The sequence below is a fragment of the Strigops habroptila genome, chromosome 2 (assembly GCF_004027225.2).
Source record: "Strigops habroptila isolate Jane chromosome 2, bStrHab1.2.pri, whole genome shotgun sequence".
In the NCBI taxonomy this organism is placed as follows: domain Eukaryota; kingdom Metazoa; phylum Chordata; class Aves; order Psittaciformes; family Psittacidae; genus Strigops; species Strigops habroptila.
The window spans coordinates 4,511,131-4,533,677 of NC_044278.2; the positions used below are offsets into that span (position 1 = coordinate 4,511,131).

The 22,547-nt window shown below is 39.6% G+C and overlaps 1 long non-coding RNA gene across 5 annotated transcripts in view; it reads right to left on the reverse strand.

The window, feature by feature from the left end:
* Positions 1-22,547, reverse strand: part of LOC115601547 — a 103,987-nt gene that overhangs the window by 22,682 nt on the left and 58,758 nt on the right. For 4 of the 5 annotated variants that reach the window (XR_003989383.1, XR_003989384.1, XR_003989385.1 and 1 more), the window contains one exon: positions 1,262-4,968. This is a non-coding gene — a long non-coding RNA (uncharacterized LOC115601547). The remainder of the gene's footprint in view (positions 1-1,261; positions 4,969-22,547) is intronic. The other variant, XR_003989382.1, reaches the window with a different exon arrangement.

Here is a 22,547-nt window from a genome sequence, read left to right on the forward strand (position 1 = left end):
GGTGGAAGCCCCATGCTGGCCATTTTGAAGACATGTTCTGACAATCTGGTAGACAGATCTGCTGAAATAGAAAATTTCCATTTTGAGAATGTTACCTTTTGTTTTGAAAGAATAAGGGTATCAAAGCAAAGCTGCTAAAGAGAAGCTGATGCCTTCCCTTTGTTTCTGAATCCACATCTTGATGAAATCCTGTGACTAGTTAGCTGCTAAAAATATTTAACATTATGAATTAATAAAACCATGAATTTTGTAAAAGATGTTTTCTGGAAGGTCTTTCATGTTGCTGATTGCTATCTTTCTTGGTGGAATAAATCCTTCTGCTTAAGGTTTCAGTCTTCACAGCTGACATCTCAAAGTAGCTCATTTATTTGGGCAGTAGAACAGATTTAATGAACCACAGGGAACACATGATTTTTCAGAAGTGACTGTAATGACAATGGTTCATAGATAATAACAGGCTATTTACCTGTGCCTGAATTGCTTCAAATTTATTTCCTTCAGAAAATTTCCTAACCTCAGCTACAGTAACAATACAATTGAGCTATAGGTCCACAAGCAATTTGTTAATTAAAATTAATGTTGCATATTGAGCTGTCGCATTAAGCACATAGGTCTTCTCTAAGAAACCATCATCAGCTAACCAAACAAATCTTTGGGTCTGACCAGCTTAAGAGATGAAGGATTTCTCTTTTCAGCTGCCTACAACCTTCCTGGTGGTTGTATACACTTATAATGTGTATATCCTTAGGCTTATTGATTCCCCTTTGTAAAGTGTAAAGCTGGTTTCTGTTGACATCTCGGTTATTGGACTGATGTGATTACCAAAGGGAGCAAGAAACTCTTTTATGTTCTTATGTGAGTGTCATGGTTTAACCCCAGCCAGCAACTAAGTACCACACAGCTGCTCGCTCCCTTTTTCCCAGTAACCAGGAAACATGCTGGGAAACAAAATCGATTCAGCAGAAGCAGTTAGATACCTTGGGTAGGTTTTCAGTGAGATTTAGATACTTGAATCCAATAACGCAACTCACAGACCCCTTGCTTAACCTCCCCGACATAGAAAAGGCTAAGGATACTTGGGTTTTCACCAGGAAGTTCTCTAGTGTAGCCTTTGCATCTGATCCTGCTCTGAAGTGACAAAACCCAGCATCTCTCATGATATCTCCTTCTGTGTAAGGAGGAGCCAAGGCTGCTGCTTCTTGCTTTGAGGACTGTTTTGTAATTTCCTTTAATGCCCACAACTTCAAGGTGTCATCCTTACCTGGCTACAGGACCGTGCTCTGTCCTCTGTCCCTCCTCCTTGCTTCCCAGATCAGATGCCTTTGCAAAAAAACAGAGAGATATTGTCCATCCTCAGATGGTTTTAGGTACCTAGATCTGTGAGACCACTCAGATGCCAAGATCCTTTGATAATCTAAGAGTTGCAGGAGCCCAGTGTCATTGGCTTTCATTGCCAGGCAGAATTTGGTCTTGGGTATCATTCAAGTGCTTTAATAATTGCTGTCTTAGATTTAATTATGCACCTAAGCTTGGATTTACTTCATGTTAATGTATTTTTTATGTAGTATTAATACCAAAATGCATATTATAGTTTTCACAGGCAAGCTCACGTTTCAAAATAAACTCCCGGATCTACATGACAGAATATGAATTTTAAACATTTTTAAGAGGAAAATTTTGGCATTTGTGTAAAGAAAAAAGGCGGTAGAGAAAAGAACTGCAGTGATAATTTCCAATGAGCCAAGTAATCCTGATACCTTTTTTCACATGCACCCCACATCTTTGAAAGGATATGTACTGCATCTTATAGAAGTGGAGAGTTTTGAGAAGTGCAACATTTTCTTGTAACAACATATCAGTTTCAGGTTGTGATGAGAAAAAATCGCGTTCAAATATCACAGGTTCAAAAGTGCAGCTGAAATTTTAGAGTACTAGTTTCACATTCTGCTTAAGGAGGACTGTGAAAAGAGAAGTAGAGAGGAGACTGAGGATAAAATTCCAATAAAAATAAGATATCTATATCTAACCAGACAGTCAGTATTATATGTATCAGTATAATACTGTGTGCATGACGAATATGGTAACAGAGCATTAAGGCTGCATGGTTAGGCAGTCAAAAGTTTGGAAACAGACTAGTTAAGGTTACTCACTGTGCTGCTCTGCTCCCTCACATTGTGAACACATTTTGCAGGGTTTTTTTAAATGCAATACTTCCCTGCATACTCCTTCTCAGATAGAATAAATATTTCTTTTAAATAACCTCAGGAAACTTGAAATGTTGTTTATTCCTCTAAGCATTTGTGGATTTTCATTATCATAGTGGTGCAGACAGTAACACAGATGCTCAACCTGGTTTTTATCCTTTTGTACCATTCAGATGGCACAGAAGGGCCATAAACCAGACAATACCATCCCACCTCTCCTCCCTCCTCCCATATTTCCTTCTGCTATTTTTGATGTGGATGCTTCTCTCCTGCCTCCCTCCTTCTGCCTTTTTTGTGTAGTGAAGCAAAATGAAACGCAGCAGTACAGCTTCTCAAATGAGTAACAAGAGCTGGCAAGTCCCCTCCTCCATCATCACTCCTGTGCATGGCAAAAGATGCAAAGCAACACCTCTTGCAGGTCTTCATGTGATTTGTCCTTGTCTGTCTCAAAGGTCAAGGTGAAGACCCTCCAAGCCTAGGGGATCTAGGTCTAACTTATTTTATACCAGTCATGTTTGTGTTTTACCTCTCCCACCCTCATCCCAACAGACACATGGTGTCCCTAAGTCTTTTCTTTGGAAGGACTACTGAGCCTGTGCAGAACAACCTTTTCCTACCCAACTTCTGAGGTAGGCTTCTTGGTTCAGTGTTGTCAGTCAACAGAAAAGCCCCCCAGCTACAGTTTAGCCAGTTCACCCACAAACTCAATTGCCTAATAAATAAGTAAGCTTTAATTGCTACTCTCTGGAGTTTTTTCTTGACATGAAATAGGCTCTCTGATAGAATTCCATTCATTTTCATGCTGTGACTTGCCTGGCTGCTAACCTCTCAAAGCGTCACTAATCCTATATCCACCACAAAGGAGACCAGCCTATTGCCTCGGAAAAAAGTACTTAATTAAAACTGCAGCATCTACTCCAATCCCTTTGACACTCATCCAAACCCACTGATATTGATGGTCTCACAACAGACTTGTCCTGATGCAGATTTTCATTAGAAGTCATTGTCCAGGTCTGCTGGAGCATCTTATGGAGAGAGGAAAATATTCGTAATAAATGCAAAGATATCCAGTACATCCATGTGCTATGTTGTCAGACAGTCTTGAGAGCAAAAATCACAGCTGCATGCATATCCCTTCCCTTTCCAATTAGGGAGTGGGCAAACACCTCATTTTGATGTGGTTAATAACTTTACGAGCTCCAGATGATGATCAGCACTCACCTGCTAGAGGTACCTGCCCTCATTTCTGAAAATGCAGAACACGGGTACTCTTTCATTCATTTTTTGTGTTAATTCTGCAAGGTTATCTTACATCATCTTCATCATCAGTTTAAGCTAAGCTGGAAGTCTTGGCACTGAAGCAGATGAGGATTAGCCACCAGAGCTTTCTATCAAGACTTTTCTATGTGTGCAACCCTCAGTGGGGAGGCAGGGGTAAATGGGGAGTGGTGCACGCTCTGTAGAGCAAAGGCATTTCTATGCCTTTATTGTACCTGCTGGCAGCTTCTTGTCCCCTTATTTGTTTTCTCAGAACTGAGGCTTCAACATTAGCTCGATTCTTACATGTTCTCTGTAATGGGTGTGCAGGGTATTCCAACCCACTTCACTGCGTGGCTGACTAAGAGACTAAGGTAAAAGGGGCAAACTATGGGCTGACAGTATGAGGTGGAAGAAATACGGAAAAAATTTTCATATTGTATCTTTTAGCTTCTATTTCATTTTGCAGAATAGCATAAAATTCTTACCTGGAGTGATGGTTTTAAAGCATAAGGAAGGCAACATGATTCTGTAATGTGACTCCATGATAATTTTCTTCTTTTATAAACCTGAGCTTAGTTTAATAGATTTCTATTCTAAAGTTATGTAAGGACAAAGAAAAAAACATGTTGTGTTCAAAATCAGAGCAAGATCAAGCAGGCTGTATGAAAAAAAAAAGAAAAAGGTTTACCTGGGAAGGTCAGCAACTCTTTAGCAATTTTATTATAAATAACTCAATTATATTGTATAATTCCCATAATTTCCAGAGACCTCATTGATTACTCACAATGGTACTGCATTAGGATGCTGATAATGAAATGTTTATTTTAATAACTATTCTCTATGTAGATGTACTAGTTTGCAGAAGCACTAGGTTAAGGATACTTCAGTTAAGTGATTCCTGAATGAATTTAACATAATAAGGAGGACAGATGGGCTTTCAACTCTGTAGCAACAGTAAAGAAAACAAGACATCACTGGAGCATAAATCTTTCCATGCTGTTCTTTTTGCAAATACAATATACTGCCTTTCAGCACATTAGCTATTTCTGCTTAGGATAGTTATATCATATAAAGAACTCAGAATTTTAATCAATAAAGGCTAGACATTTCTGACACTTATGTTAAGCAGCAGCTTACCCTGGGAAGAATAAATTTCCATGTTTCCTTGACACATACTGTAATAAATGGAATTGCACTGGCAACAAGATAATGGGTACTTTCAGCAACGGTTGCAGATCCTGGCCTAACATTAGTGCTGAAAATGACGGAGTTTGATTTTCACCAGAACTTCCATGAGAAATTAGATTCTTTCTACCTGTTTCTGTTTCTCGTCTCCACATTGCAGGCAAATCTTGGTTCCCTTTACTGTCCCCATAATACCTCTTTGATGAGCACATTTCAATATGTGAGCTGTTACCCAGATCTCCTGAGAATCCAGCTGCAAGTCCATTTCTGTGCTCAAAGCCATTATCACTCTGCCTGGATCCAAAGGCATTTGTAACATCTGCAAACAAACAGTCAAGGAGCAACTAAAGATGCAGTTCCAGCAGCAGGAATTTAAAATCCATTTGAAATACAGAGGTACTGTAATCTGTGCAAAATGGTTAGATTTCACACAACTACTGAACTATTTTGACAATTTAGACCTTAAAAATCTGTACCAATGACTATATTGCAAAACACAGAGGCATCAGCACAGCATGATGCAAGTCTCTGATCTCAAGTTAATCTTTAAAAAGAAAATGACCTAGAAAGAATATATTTAGTTTCTTACGTAGCTGAGGGTTTTGTGTTACACTTTGCAGACAGGAAAGGCCTGGAGAGGATTTGCTACTTCTCATTGTCGATTCTGTTGAGCCATCTCTTACCCTCATTAATCTTACAACAGACTCTGCCCAGCATCTTCCCATGTAAACAAGAGTCCCCTGTTGGGAAGGCTGAGCAGGATGCTTGGTATAACTTCCAACATTTGGGCCAACACATAATATGTAGTGTATGAAAATTTTTCTAGGTAGCAGTTGTAACTGCAGCTACAATCTTCCACAGGGGTTTTGCAAAAGACTTTTGGAGAGAGTGCTCAGTTTCCTGTTATCCTTGCTTAGTCTGTGTTGGGGTTTAAGGAAACCAAAGACCTTCCCCGCCCAACACTTCAAGCTCTACCAGCATCAGTGCTGCTCCATGGACCCTCTGCTTTCTGTATTGGATGTGGAGCGGGTGAAACCAAGGGAGGTTCTCAAAGGATGGGTCCAAGAGTCTCCATTAGTATTAAGCAGTCTCATTAATCACAGCTGCCCTTTAGACAATAAAACCTCCCATCACTAATCTGGATAGATATGTTTATAAACCATATGTAATATTACTTACCAGCAGCAAAATGAAACAAATACATTGACATATATGCAAGGAAAAAGTTGGGAAAGGCAATAGAAAAGTCGTATGGAAGTAAAATGCATGCACATTTGAGTATACCTCTGTGTGTATGGATATGGATGTATCGATAAAGGAATTAGAGCAGGTGCTGCGTTTATACACTCTCATGTCTGATAAATGAAAGAACTTTCACATGTATGCCTGTCCTTTTAATAGAAAAGGGCTTATAAGATGCTGATTATTACAATCTGTCATGCTTTCACATAAAAAAATTACACCAAACATATACTGAAAATATTTTAGTAGATGCTCAGTCACTTTGAACCCAGTTATCCATCATGCTTTGCAAACACAAGCTGTCATAGAGGGAAAGTTTCCTTATCTTTTCTTCAGACCAGAAAAAGAAGCATAAAATCAAAGTTTATAGTAATTCATCTTCTTACACAAAGACAAAGGAATTAAACTGTACAAAGACCAATTCAGGTTCATGATATCTGTTTTAATAGCCATGATCAAGACTAGATTTTCAGTCACAGTTTTTTACTTTGAATCTTAAACTCTAGAGGTTCCCTGGAGACTCCTTGTTAACATGAATTGTAGAATATAAAATATATAATACTCAGTTTTATTGATTTTAACAAAAAATAACTGTCTGTGTTTAAAATTTTACCTTCCTATTACCTGAGGTAAAAGCATTAACTCTATTTTCTGTGTAATTCTTTTTTAATTTCATATGGGGTTCTTTCACTTTCGAAGATTAAGAATCTGTAGGAAGACTGGAACTCTTCTCTGATTTAATCCCATATACTGATTGCTTTTTGACTCTACTCAAATCTCTCTCTTTTTTGCCAGAAGACATTGTAATGATAATTTTCGGACAAAGACACTATCTGAAAAATAAGGCTAGTTTTCAGTCAAGTCTAAAGGACGAGATACCACAATAATAGCTGCTTATATGATTTATTAAAAGAGCACTTCTTTAAAAAAAGGGATGAAACCAAACAAAATTAACATCAGAAGATCCATATATAAACCAGGCCAGTGAGAGTATTTAAAGAAAAGTAAACTCATTACTATTTTCCTTAATCCCACTTTTTTTTAATTTGTGCCTAGCCCTTTTACCCTGTTTCTACACAAATTTAAGCTGGTTAGATGTCTCTCTCCACCTTCATTTCAATTATTGGAGCTGGAGCTTCCCTAACAGTGAAACGAGGATCACAACACTTCTATGCTTCATCAACCAGTTCAATTTTCAATTACTAAGGTACAGCAGAAGATTTCTACCTTCATACCCAGTATAAGCCTCATTTTTATAATCTGTAAGCATTTCTTCCTTAAAGTTCCTGTTTACTTGAATAAAGCATTTGGTTCCTTGAAGGTTTTCCTCAGCCCTTCTGTGCCCTGTCCTGTGTTTTATGGTCTCTGTAGCTAGTCTTTAAGCAAACACTTTAACACAGGACATTCATCCTCTGTGGCCGCAGAAACAAAATGGTGAATGAAATCAATACTTGCTTCCCATCCTGCTTTCAATATACCCCAGCAACTATGCAAGTGGACAAGTGTGTGCAAGGTAGGGCAGAAGGGGAAGCAAAACCGCAAAATAAAAGAGCTCTTGAAAAAATGGCAGGAAAAGATGCTGTTTGGTGTTCACAAAACATCAGAAAGCTAAACGCAAATCTATCCTTGAAGAAAGGAATGGAGAAAGACACTAGAAGGAATTTAGGAGGTTGAGTTCAAGCTTTCTTTTAAGTTTCGAGTTTGTCTGAAACAGAGACAGAGTTTGACTCTCAGTGCTGCTGACACTGCATAAAGTGAACCCACCAGCGCGGTTTAGATGACACCTAGGTAAACAGCAGCAGATTTCATGCTGTTCTAATACAGACCCCTGTGAAAGCACAACTGTTCAGGAAAATATGTAATATACTTCAAATATGTAGGCCTACAAACCTCAAGAGGCACCACTGCAATGGTTCTAGCTGAATGACTTCTAATTTGACACTGAAGAGGCAACCTGCCATGTAATAACTATGAAAACTGCACAGGGACAATAATTCAGCTTACTGTAGCTGTATTTTAAGCACAAGGAGTTCTGCTGTATATTAGTGCTAACCTTAACACAAAGCTTACCTTGATATCACGATCGCTCTGTTTTTTAATGTGTGTGATCCAACAAAAAAATAAATCCTAGAATGTGTTGTAAACACAGACAAGATTGATGTACCACATTGCATATACTAAAAGAAAAAACAGAAGCATTTGTAGCAGAAGAACTAACGCGAAAAACCAAAACAATCTTCTGAGATCACTGGCAAACCACCAATGATTTCACTGGACAGGGCAGGTAAAGTCTTTCTAGATGTCTCACCTGAGCCAATGATCATTAATGAAGCCCAGTTCCATTACAAAATAAACCTTCCTTCCCATATAGCTCTTTCTTATTCAAAGAACTGCTTGAGCAGCACAACAGCTCAGTGATAAATGCAAGCATTTTGTCTGCTTTCCAGAGGCACAATGGAGTTTACCAGTACCTATCCAGGCCTGAACAGGAATTAAATGTCCTGAGTTCTGGACTGGCACTAGTTCCTTCTAGTCCTCATGAATTTAAAAGCAAACATTAAGGAGAATAGTCATTTATTGATGCTGTTCTGCACCACTAGGCATAAGACGCATACTTAATTCCCAGCCCCTTGCTCTGCAGAGACCAGAAGCACTTAAACTGGAATGTCTCATCACTTCAGTAATGACATCTCCAGGGATCTCCAGAGTGGATGGGCTACAAAATCTGAGAAAGTGACTGAATCTGTCTTTCTTGGTGCAAATGCTGATTCCCTAAAATAAAAGCACAAGAAGCTGCTGCAACATGGTGTTATTAAAATTCGTAAATATATGTTTATTAATGAATACCTGAGGTTTATTAATCAGGTAGACCCCCTCTGGTTCTGAAAAATCCTTTAAAAAAAGTGTGACACGGGGGTGACAAATCAGGACTCAGAAAAATTTTTATATGCTCTGTGTAAAGAAAGTGCAAGACATGAAGTGCAGCAACGCACCGAAGAGACACAGCAAAAGCCATAGACACCTTGCTACATAATCAGTTTACTAGTCTAGTCATCAGTCGGGACTAAAAGGAGCTGTACATTTTGATTCCGCAGTGCTTCAAAATCTGGGTCAGCCAAAAAAACCCCCTTTCCGGCTGCCTGCCATAGCCCGGGAGTGTGCACAGTGCTGGGAGGCATTGCCAGCACCGGCCACTCTGAGGAGCCAGAAGGCAGCAAACCGCTGCCTAAAAAATCCAACAGGCAGCGATGTCCATTTGCTTATAACGCAATGTCTGAGCATTATGAAACTTTGGGAATGTTTAACGCCTTCTGGAAGTCAGGCAAGATTGTGTTTATCACGTCTGAGTAGTAGAATGTCTGACTATCCTGAACGCAGGTAGGAAGTTATTATGCTGTTTGGAGAATATTTAAAAAATTACTTGAAATTTAGCAAGCTGTTTGCAGGCTGTAGTGTGAGCATCCATTACGGGATTCCCATGTCAGCAGGGAGCTGTGGGACCCTTGGAGCCCAGAATCCCATCTTCAGCACTCATTAGTAACCAGAAAAACACCCAGAAAAGTGGGGTGTGCTATCACCTCTCCGAGCTGAGGGCTGGGAAGATGACAAGAAAGGAGGCAAGGACTAGCAGAACAAGCAAGTGTTTTAAACAGGATGCAGTGCATGGGGGCTGGGAGCAGTGACTGGCTCTGCCACCTCTCTCCATTCCTGGCACAGCCTCTGGCTGAGGCCATGTCTTACGCAGCACAGCAGGTCCCTAGGTCAGGTGGCCTGGCCATTCAGCTCATAGATAAAGGCATATATCTACTTATACAAATGAAACATATGCCACCTGTGACTCTAAAGCAATAGCCACAGGCAGCAATGCCTGCCCTCTCCTCAAGAAAATGAGTAGTATGGGGAAGGGAGAAGTTGCAGCTGTGGCATTGCCCTGGGAGCTTGTGCATCCCATTCAATGATGCCTGTGTCAAACCACACAGGAGTTGTGGGTTTCCTTGAAACAGCTTTTTGTCTGAGGAAGTTTTGTCTAGCTCACATTGAAGACTTTGCAAGTTTTCCCAGACCTCCGAGATGTTTAGCTGTGTGAAGGCTCTATCACATGCCTGGTCCTCTCAGATGCATTATGCCTCTGCTTTGGTTGTGGTCCAGGTATGCGCTGAGACACTCAGGGTTTCTGTAGCTGTGCCTGTATCTCTGTTCAACAAAGCTGATTCTTCCAGGACATGTTTGCTGGATGTGCTGAGGCTGAATTCAGACTACGATACATTCCCAAAACATTATCTTTACTGCTTGTGCACAGAACAAGTGTTTGGCACATAAATACATGCTTCTGCCGGGAAAATCCCTTGTAGATATAGATGTGTGGAAAGGAAAGAGTAAGACGTGTAGCAGATGTAGCACAAAAAAGGCTTTGAAGGCAATTTGCCCCAGAGGAACAACTCAAGTGCAATGACCTCCTCATATTTTCATATATACTGTGCTTAAAGACTTAAACTCGGCCATTGGAGTGCAAGCCACTCTCCCACAGACACCTGTTATGTCTTTAGCATTGCATACTTTCTGTTATAGGTAACAGCAACACCTTGCTTTTGTGGCAGAATTTTGAATAAAATCTCTTATAAAATCAGCCAGAGCTGTGCAGACAGCTTCAGCCCCCTGCAATCAATACTTTATGGATAAGTTGATGCATGCACTCTGAAGAAAATGAAACTAAATGTACCATGTCAGTTTACATAATCCAAGAGCCGATAGCCTTCATTTTCTGAGCCACCAACACAAAGATGTAAAATAAGGAGCTTCAGACACTGGAGTTTAATCTCTGTATACTTTGCATTTTCAAAAAATGTCTCAAAACCTTTTTAAGGGGGGAAAAAACAACCAAAAGTGTCATGGCATTTCAGACAGAGGCTGAAAAAACTGTGTAAGTTGGAAAAAATGCTGCATAAACACCCTTCTTTCTGTATTATGCTGGCTGCCTGGCACATCATTAGATAAGTCATGAAAGGCAAATGCTTTCAGTATCTGTCATCTGAATTCACCTCAGGACTTCAGTTTTCAACTTTATTTAGGTTCCTGTAGCACCCAAAAAGAATATGAGGGTAATACTCCTGGGACCATAGACAGCTAGTGGCAAGCCATGCTGTAAGACTGTGGTCTCACAGTACCCTGCTCTCCCTGCCTTTGTGGCTTTGTGGCTATTAGTTTCATGTTCATGTGCAACTGTAAAAGGTTGTTTCAATGATGAGAGCTCTTCAGGATCCCTTGTTTCATCACCGTGATCTTCATATGCAGGTGATGGCTTCCTTGAAACCTGTCAGCTTCAGGTACTGATTATTCATCCAAATATGCACATGAGCACTCTTTCATGTATGGCTGGATGTGCATAAAATTGATAGCTAGGTTGGAAAATACTGGCTTGTATTAAAGATGGAAGCATTCCCTGTTCATGTTGATCCTCTTATTGTTTGAAATAGGCTTCATATAAAAGCCAATTTCTTCCCATAGAATGATTTCAGAGAGTTACTCTGATAGTACAACTTATGAGATGTTTTATGCAAGAGAGATACTTGGCAGTTCATGACAATTAAAAAAAATATGAATTTTCTATTATATTTTAGCAAATATCATGTCACATAAATACATTAATGTTAAAAAATAGAGATACCTCATGCTTGCCAAGTTGGCAGTTAGATGCCTAAATATCCTACAAATCTGAAGTATTATAGTGCTATAGCTGGTCCTACCTCTCCAAGTTACCCTTCATTTTCAGGGGAAAAAATAACAGAACAGCAGAGGACTTTGAGAAAAGAAGAAGAAATAGGTTGCCCTTTGTGTAGACAGTGAAGACACTCATCCTTGTACTGGAATATTTACATATATATCTTTACATTTGCAGATTTTTACATTTACTTTTTGCATTCCTACACAGCTTTGTTAGTTGACATGATGTACAAGATGAAATAAAAAGATATAAGGAGGAAGCAAACACTATGAATTCCCTTAGGTCGGACACCAATACATCTGATACATACTGAATCTAGTACTTCTTGAGCAATATTTCTCTTCCATTTAATCAGGTAAAGTCTCGAGAGAACAAGTGGTTGCTGAGTAGTCTCTTTCTAACCTCAGGTATCAACCAGGTTATCCTAAATCCCCTAGCTTTTCTGCAATGCCCTGTTAGAAACTGCTCAACATTAAGTGCCCAAGACATTAGGAGGTGGACCTCACTATCTAAGGGACCTTGTGGTAAAGGCAGTGGCCCTGCCAGGAAAGCAGATTTAGAGTCTGCATGGAAGATCCACCTTTCAACTCAGTTGAACCAAGAGCTGAAGAAGAACAAAGTGTTTTAGTGCAAATGGAGATGTCAAAACTGACAAGGAAAAGCAAAAACAAACCCATCCACAGGAATCGGTGTAGTACCAATTATTCAAGAACAGAATCTGTTGCTAGGTGCTGGGCAGGAAGAAAATACATGTGCTGTCTTCCCTGTTTTCACCTCCCCTTCATCTTACCCCACTAAGTTATTTTTGTACTGTTTTGTCTCCCCACTTTAGTCTCCATTCTCGGCATTTTTCATCACAGTGCCTCCCTAGAGCCTTTGCCTCATCCTGGGCTACTAATCTGTGGGATGATAAACCCAGGAGATGAAGCTTTTTCATGCTGTTGCAGTCAGATAGATAGTTTTTTGTTGTTGTTCTTGCTCTGTCTGTTCTCACGTTCTTACTGATCTCCTCTGAAACACACAGGGCAGAGGACAGTAAAGCAGCACAGGAAGAGGGGAGAAGTATAAGTGAAATTATGGCCCAATGCAGAAGTCTCAAGTCACAACATCTTTAGATGGAAAAACTATCAGAAGTAAGGTTTTGGAAGAAGAAGTGCCTTCCCTGCTGACAGCACCATGAGGAATAGCCTCAGGGCAGAATTTTAAGAACAGAGGCTGTGTTGACCTCTCTTCAGCCTTGCATGGTGCTCAGCATGAGAGATCAGGGGAAAAAATTATACTGGGTCAGATACAAAGACACATCACATTGCAGCAGAGATGCAGTAGGCCCCCTGATTTTTCTGTGGCTCTGGATAGCAAGAACTGGGATACTGTATTCAATATGACCACAAGAAAGATTTGAAAAGAGTGCAGAAAAGACCAACGAAAAAAGCGGCTGGAGGGATTTACCTAAGAAGAAGATTAAAAGAACTAAATAAACATGTATAGTTTGGCTAAGTGATAACTAAGGAGAGGCACACTAACCGTCTACAAATATTTGACTGACATACACACTAGGGAGGGAAAGGAATTACTTAGCATGAAACAAGCAGGTATATCGGGGAGTAATGGGATGAAATTAAGAAATGGAAAATTGAGGCTGAATTTAAGGCAAATCCTCCTGACAATGAATTCCAATAGTCTGCAGAAAACATACCAGCAGATGGGCAATAGGGAACAGTACTGCATGGATAAAAAGAGGGACTAAAATGATTTGCTGGGTCTTTCCAGTCTCAAATATTTATGACTTTATAATCAAGTATTATTAAATTTAATGACATGTGCCATTTTTTTTCCAGCAAATTCTGACTGTTGCCTCAAGTCAGAAGTGTGCAATTATTTCCTAACTTAAGGTCTTATATTTAACTCATGAATTCTCCTAAAATTAACTAGATATAGATTTTTTAGTTTGGGGTTGGGGTTTTTTTTTTAATTTTTTAACCTAAATTGAATTTCTGTTAATGCATTTTCTCTTATTTTCAAGTAACAGCTATCTGCCTCTGCTAGTGACTCATAAATCTTTCTATGCACTCTATGCAAGCATGCATACTTAAGGCTGCACGGCTCAGTGCCTGAACCTGGTCAACCTCAGGTTGAATGCTTGCTGTGTTCAGGGGAACCGCTGTTCCAAAGCGCAGATGAGCACAGAGGCTTTTCTTATGCTGAGGATGAACTGCATGCAACAAGGAAACAAAAGTTATGCCATATTGCCAACTCAGAGCTGCTTATAGAGCTTTGAACCTAGATCATGTCCATATGAAAAGCTTAACCCTGTGCCACGGCGCCAGTCATTAAATGTAAACAGGTGTTTATGTGGTAGTTGCCCAAGCTCCCAGCCAGTATCACAGCTGGCGGATAGCAAGTTTCCTCTATTTTACATAGATAAACTCCTTCATTTTGGTGCATATGCCTGCTTTTGCCAACATGCATTCCAAAATGTCCCCTGAAATGGGTACAAGTCTAGGAAGTGACCAGAGGATTGTGGTCTCATGTGAGCAGTCAGTTTGAGGTTACTTGTGGTTTGTTCTGAGCTGTCTTAGATAGCATGTGATGCCTGAGGTAGTTGTAGAAGTCAGTGTTGTAGTTTTTGCTATTATTCTACCGTTGGATGTGTAACACACACAGGCCCCCAGGGAAGTTTATACAGCTAATTCTTTGTGAATTATTATATAAATATGCCTTTTGTCCAGGTGACAGCGCTGTTCACCTCCCACTATGGAAAGGCATCTGTAATGTTTAACATTTTTGTGATACTGTCTTTCGTTTTCTCTGTGTACTGCAGCTGCAGCCTGGATATTTTACTAACACTGTATCAATAATATATGACATTCATATTCACTTCCTGACTACTTGCTTAAAGCTCCCTTTTATTACATGCGCTGGACTTCAGCCTCACCCAAGGTAGTAAATGACAGCAGTTTCATTTGGAATTAGGATGTGGTGACAGTAATGCCTACAAACATGCTGGTGAAGCATAGCTAGCATGGGCTTCATCGTGAAGGATGAAATGTATCTCTCTACAGCCCTGACATGTAGTCCTCTCTTTGTCACCTGCCACAGGAGTGCCTCTGATCTGTGAGGCTGCTGTACTTGCCTGCCTACATGTCCAATATCTGGTCCATTGAGATCAGAGAACGTGAGGGACTGGGTATTTCTTTCTAGTGTAAATCCTTTGCAAAAGATGCAGGGTGCTAGCATTACAATATTCTGAATGCTAATTACCAGAAATCTATTTGCCACGTCTTTGTACTTTTAAGATAACACTGTAGCAATCAAGCTGAAGTAGGGTAATTAAACAAAGCACTCTCTCCTCCCCACCCCTCCTCCAATAACTCTGCAGCCCTGTCTGTCACTTCTCAGCATTGAACTGCTAAGATGCAGGTGGCTGATATGAAAGCTTAATTTGCTGTATGCATTTTACGGGAGGTACGACTTCAGTATAGCTTCCTCACAAGCAAATAGCTACAAGGAGGCTCGGCTTCTTGAATGGATAGTTTAGCACTGGACTTTGTCCAGCCAGAAGTAGGTGAAAAAGCTGTAGGCAAAGGCAGCGAAGAAAGAATGTATTGCCCCCTTTCCCAAAGCAAGAACAGGCGCAAGCTTTCTTCTGTTTGAAACAAAAGGATTGTGAATCTAGTGTTGGCAGCAATGCTAAATGTCCTGAAGGATCTAGACATTTAGGGTGCAAGAACTGGATTGCTGCTTGTCGGAACTTGTCTATCTTTCTAATACTCTGTCCAAAGCAGTAAGCAATTCGGTGATAACATGTTACCGACAGGTCTTCATTAAGGTGCTTCAAGCTAGCTTTAGCCACCAATTCAGTACACAGTCCTCTTTACCTCCACAGATTCTATTAAAACAGCTTTTGACACTCTTTATATGTTGCAGACTTGGTCTTAAACCCATGAGGAAAGGAATCCTGCTTTCACTCCTAGTCACCAAATACAAAGTCCATCTTTGTATTTGGATGTTTGGTTTGGATTTTTCAGGAACCTATAGCTTTCCCATCCTGGAAAGTCTTTTAGAGTATATATTTCTGTGAACACCTATTTAAACTAGGTATTACTGACTAAGGGGGAGAAAAAAATCTTACGGTCTTAGATTAAAAATCAAAAAACAAGACTCATGGCTTCTGCATATGTGCTATTCATGGATTTACATAGAATCCATCTTAGTTTTGTGTGCATTTTTGCCTTCAATAGCTAGATTTTTTTTTATTATTTCCCTTACAGCCTTCACTGTTACAAAATGCCTTCCACTAGGTAGACCACATTTTTACCTTCTTAATTTTAGGCCATAGTTGCTTCTTGCATGTGCCCAGCCCCATGGAAAACAAAGCAAAACACCCAAGCCATATATTTTTTTCTGAGTATGCTTATCACTCATGAAAATAAAGAGAAAAAAAAAAATAAAATAAACCCAGCAGCTTCCTTCTTGTATTTTCTGTAGGCTGTTTGCTTCACTTTTTCATCAGTTAGATTTTCCTGAACTTTTCTGTGGTGACTATTGTTGCTTGTCTCTGCAGTTTATTGATTATTTCCATAGCCCTCAGCATAGACACTGTTCAGGAAAAAATACTAATATAAAATGAAGAAGTTTCTTTCTCAAGCTTCTGAACTGTAAGTCAGGCACTCTGCATAGTTACCTTGCCGAGCTAGAAGTAATTTGTATATTTCCTTTCACACAGAGTTTCTGTTGAGCAGGAAACAAAATGCATACTTCTGGAGGTGTACAAAACAAAATAGCAGTTTACTTATGCATAGGAAGCAAATTACTTTTGGGTAGAATAAGAATGTTACAGTCCGGAATTGATGTGGTTTTCATGTTATCTTTAAGAATAATGTCAAATCTTTCCTCGCTGCATTTTTTTTTTAATGAAAATGAGAAATAACTGTGCACCATGAGGTACTCTTGGATTCAGGACATTTCCACACTCTATGAAACCTAGCAGAGCTCCTGGCTTACTTCTGTGAAGGTAATTTCACTGTGACAGCTGTGAGATAGCATCTATAGATTGTTCTGCAAAATGTAACTTTCCATTAGGAGCCGGAGTAACTATTCTCTAGCAATCAGAACTCTTTGATAAACATTTATTTTTGTCTTCTTCACCTAGACAAGACTTTGCCACAGTGCTCGAAACATCTGCTGGACTAGATCTAGCTATATTTCTTGTGTCTACCGGAAAACCATATAGTGACAGTTGCTAGCAATGATAACAGTGGTCAGACAAGCAACACCATTTTTTAAAAGATCATTTACTATATCCCATCTCACTGTCAAGATCTTGTCTCCTTACCACTCAGGCACAGCTGGGAAGAGGCTGGTGAAGGCCCTGGAAACACACTGCGATTACGCCAAGAGCTGCGCTTTTGGTATGCCCTTGCATATGTCAGAGCAATTCCTACCCACCATGACTTTCTGATCTCTAAGATCTAGTGGTGGTGGCGGGCTGAAATTTCAGCTTACTTCCTCTACATTAATTCCTCTCCTGTGAGAGGCCAAAGGAGCTGGTGTTATCATCTCCACCAGTTTCATCTCAACAAGCATGTCACCTTGAGAGGGGGAAGTTCTGGACCAAACATTTGCAACAACTCAAGATCCATACAGCACCACTTGGACAACCCACAGTCACTGGAAGAGTAAAACTGCTATTTACTTCTTCAGATGAGATCCTCATTTGACATAAGTGGGTGTACTTTTGTCATAACCAGCTTAACTCTTTTCTCTTGCAAAAAGGAGTCATCTCATTTCACTGAGCCAGCAGTTTGGTGGTTTGCACTACTTTCTTGTTAATCTTCAGGTTTACCATGACAGCAATGAACTTTTTTAAAGTCATATATGGTTGTGGGGATTCAAAGTCCATAATTTCTATTCTTCCTCTGCTATTGCTTTTTGCAGAGCAGCTAATTTTCATTCCAGGGATGGCATACAGAGCAGCCCACTGCTAACACTGTTAACACAAGAGGCGGCCATCTGACAAAGATTGGGAAAGGACTTGAGCTTTCTGTTCTAATAATCACAAATGCCAGTAACAGGACAGAAGGAGAAGCTCAAACACAAATAAATTAATTAGCAAGGACATTATTTATACACTGGGAATTCCTAGTGTACGTGGTGTCTGCTCTAATAACCCATGGACAAATCACCTCCCCTTGCTGTAACACCCATAGGAGAGGGCCAGCAGAGAAAGTCAACTGCGAGTTCTCACCTAAAGGGAAAAGAATAAGAAGCAGCCTGAAAATCTGCAGGGAAAGACCCTGCATTTGTATAAAGAGCAGAGTGATCCATATGGACACCTGCCCCTCACAACAGCTCCTCTTGCTCCAGGCTAGACATGTTATGGAGTGATCTGTGGTTAATATCAACAGGATTGTGGCACATGAGAATTTGAGGACTCCGAGCTTGCTTTTACTAATGCAGTGAATGCACACAGGCAAATGTGGAGCTTTTAGAAGAAGAGACACAAAGACCAATGAAAACTAGAGATTTCTTCCTTGTTTACGTATCCTTTCTGAAAAACAGTCTAGCTTTCATGCACCATATGAAAATGAATGAGAATAAATCTACTGTAAGGACCCCTTCCCCTTTATGACCTAGTATGTTTGGACCCAATTTTTAACTGTTTAGGGGCAAAATGCTAGCATTGACAGAGGAGCCCAAATTCTTACTTCTGACCCATAGTGATGGACTCTTTATTGGGCAGTTTAGCTGGCTGCTTTCTAACAGAAGAGTGAAAAAGATAAACTCTTTGATTTTTTTTCTTGAAGTCTGTACACGGTGGATAGTAAGATACTGACCTTTATCCCTTGCTGAAGAAAAATACAAAAATAAGGTATCCATTAAATGTTTGACTTTTAAAGCATCCTAACCTATGAACCATGTGTTCCTCCTGTATTGCTGCGTCACTCCAGTGTTCAGTACTACTCAGAACAGCATCTGAGCTTTTCTTCAGCGTCTAAATTCATCTGCTATTTTGTAAAGAAATAAAAATGGGGGTTTAAGCACATTTTTGCTTCATCTAATTGGCCAATGAACATGTAGGAGCTGGATACTTAGTTACATGATGCAATTTGTCACATTTTTTGCTGCAATAGTGATAGCAAATGGTATGGTATGAAGCTATGATATTTAAGGTGATGGTATGGAAATCCACAGTACTTTAAAACTTCTGAAGTTTAAAAAAAGAAAGAAGAAAAAGATCAACAACATTTTTAAAGACAAACATAACTCTAGAATTTATGGTACAAGGTAATTACTCCTCCATTTGAGATGTTCACTATTTTTTCCTATTGTAATTTCATGTATTGGATATTGAGTATTCTCTGCCCAGAAACACCAGTAATGGCTGTGCGGTGGGAGAACAGTTACTTGATTGCTCTGCGATAAAGTATTGTCTCACTTCTTCTTAGCGCATGACTTAAATACATGTGTAAAACTGAAAGGCCAGAATAGTAAGTTAAAAAAAAAAAAAAGGTACTTTTTTGAACAGTCCAGCAGAGCAAAGCAAAGTCACACTGTATAAAATTGATGTGAACATGAACATCAGTTCATGAACTGAGATGAACATGAGTATGACGTTGGTGTTTTCAAACAATCCCCTGCAGATGACCCTTAGAATATAGCCATTGGCTCCATATAGAGGTAAAAGTCTGCCTTTTTTTATTTCTGAAGGATCAGCCACAAAACTTGAAACAACATATCATCTATATAGAGTTTTTCCTGAAATACAGATTTTTAAAAAATGACTAATGGTTCAGTGCAAGAATATCACAGTTGTATCCAAACTCCCTTTCAGTTCTATGGGAGCAGAGTATGATGTGCTAGGAAGCAAACATTCCATTTCCTTTCTAATATAAATCAATCAATGGAGGATTATACCATGGAAATTTTAAGCTGTGCAGGAAATACCTAGATATTAAGCTAGTGGAGGCTTTTTTAAAGCATTTATTAAGCTATCCTTTGCATCAGGCTTTCAATACATTTCACCAAACTTTGGACTAAAAGCTGTTACACATATTGTTTGAAATCACTGTAAGTAAGTCAAACATTGAAATAGGTTTGGTATAAGGTATAAACATATCCACTGTAAACATGGTAAACATTGCCAATGCAAGGTAAAACCTAACGTTTCAACAGGGCGTGAGCTTATTACGGTAGAATGACAGATGCCAAGATATGCTCAAGGCAAGAGATGTTTTCTTAACTTCTGAGCGATAAAGTTTACATTTAAGGATCTTCACAAAAATCTGAACAGATGCTTCAATCCTTTGACAAAGATGCCGTTCACTTAGGTTGTTACATGGCTGTTCTGTATTTTGAACAGGGACAAATGCTTTTGCTCATGGAGATGACCTGTCTGCTGAAAAATGGAGGGGAAAGTAGAAAGGAGGAGATTCCTAAACAACATTATCAGTAGGTAAAAAGCTACTCTTACAGTCAGTTTTCCTATTCACAGCTCCAATCATAGTGAGGCAACAGCCTAGAACAGCAACTACATCTAAGCACAGCCAAATCTGAGAAATAATTTCCTGCATATAATCAAGAGAAATTAAAATCCCAATATCATACCAGCCAAAAAAAAGTTTAATGAATTTTCATATGTTCTAGAATCCAAATAATAATATTTAAATACAATGCAATCATCCTATTTCTAGGAAAGCATAATTTCTGTAATTCATTAGAATGTTATGAATTTCAATACATTAAAAATCAGTTTGAATTTAAACTACAAATTAATTCTCAATACAAAGATGAAACCTAAGGAGGAAAAACAAATCTTACAGAATCCTCCCAGAGTTAATATTGGATTTCTCCAAGTCCAAATTACAATAATACCATCATCAAGAGGGTCCTCAATTAACCTCGTCTGACATCCCAAGCAGAATATTTGAAGGGTTGTAAAGCATGCAAATAGAAACTTGAATTAAAGACTGACTTCATATATTGGTCAGCCTGTGAGAATAATGTGAAAAAATATGTAACCGGCTCTGTGCTTCAGTAAACACCACCAGATGATGGAGAGGAGACTGACAAAATTGAGGATCAGCATCCTAATTCCTTTCTCAGGTAGAGCCTAGAAAGACTAAGAACTTGTTTACACGGGGGAGCAGGGGCTCCCTTCACATTCACTCTGAGCTTGGTTTCTGCACATTCCGATGACCTGCATCCACACAGCAGAAATCTTATCATGTATTAACTGCTGAGACAAAATATATCCTGTGCTCCTTTTGAAACCAGAGCAGATTCAGAGTGCATTAACTGAAAGCATACTAATATTCACTGGGTGCAGCTGTACTACAGAGTCTCCTGTAGCCAAGCACTCTTGCAGGGGACAGCCTGTGTGCCTGCTCCTGCCCTTGCCTCGCTCCATCAGGTAAATGCTGGCATGCAGCTGGGACAAGCCCTTTGCTGGTGGCAAACACAAGCCAGAGGTCACACTGGCCATACGTCCTAACTAATATAACCATGCTCTTGTGTAAGAGAATTGCCTGCCTAGAGTGGGACAGACATCCTAGAAGGTGAAAGGGTAAGGTTCAGGCTGCTGCATGATGAAATGTGCCAACAAGGATATCTCTTCAGCTGGCTGATGTGTTGATGGGCCTGTGCTGGTTTTTTCTGTTCTGGACTGACGTGAAGGGTGAGCATGAACCTGCTTACACCACTGGTGTTAAACCCTGTCAGCACTTTGCATAGGCAGGTTGCTAGTAGCAAGAAAGTGATCTGGGCTCGTGATTATTTCTTTCCTTGACTTTTCTGACTTTTACCTTTTCTTTTGCCTCCATTAGATATAAACAATATTATATATTTTGATACATCCCCAGGACCCTTTTTTTCCCTACATCTGGTGGAGACTTGTAGCTGTTTGCATTTTTAACCTTTCCTCATGTGTTGAATGCAGTGACTGTGGCAGAGAAAAAGCTAGAGTCACTGCTTGTTGTGTACATTTAAAATTCCCTGCTCCCAATCTGACTGTCAAGCAGGTATTTCTATGTATTTGCACAAGCTCTATTTTATTTCCTGCATTCTAATAACCTTTTCCCTTAAATGTTCAGAAGGGTAACTATTTTCCCTGTTTGACCCCAGAAATAACTGGCTAAAAAATAGTTGTGAGAATGCAGTAGTTCATTGCATCTCAGCTATCCATTCTTATCTGTACTCCCTTTCCTTTCTGACATCTTACGTACTTTTTTCCTTCTACTCTGGCTGCCCTCAGCAGGAAAGCTCCCCTTCCCATAGCACTCTCAAAATGGTGACTGCAAGCTCCTGCCTTTTGATGCAAAACAATAAGAAGGATAAACACTGTCTCCCTACCCCCAAAAAACTCCTGCTAATAGAATTGTACTTACTGTGCACAGCGCAAACTAAGAATAGCGTTAAGTACTATGTCTAATTAACAAGGTACAGTGATGCTCTCATTTTAATCAATGGATTTTGAAGTTCCAGCTTTCATAATATGTAATGAAGTACATTTTGAAGTGCTGTATCATACAGCTCTATAGCATATTTTATAGGCATTTTTTTCCCCAATTACAAAGTGCAGAATTTCTGTAGCAGAAAGATATTTTTGAGGCTCAGGATAAAACCTAGCAGTGCAGCCATAAATCAGCTCTGCATAAGAAATGCATAGACTTAGTGAGCAGTGAGGCAGGAGGCTGTGGACATTGTTAACCCCTGATATTCTGCACAGTTGTTTCCAAACACTGTGACTGCCTCTGTGAACTTTGTGCCTGTCCTCAAGAGGTGTGACATGAACTTTATGGTGGGAAGCAGCATGTTGTATTTGTGACAACATAAGGCTTAAAGGATGCAAGCTTTTCTCTCTTTTTGTGAACAAATCATTTCAAATCATTACACCCTTATGACCCTTGCTATTTCTTTCTTACCTGGCTGGTTTT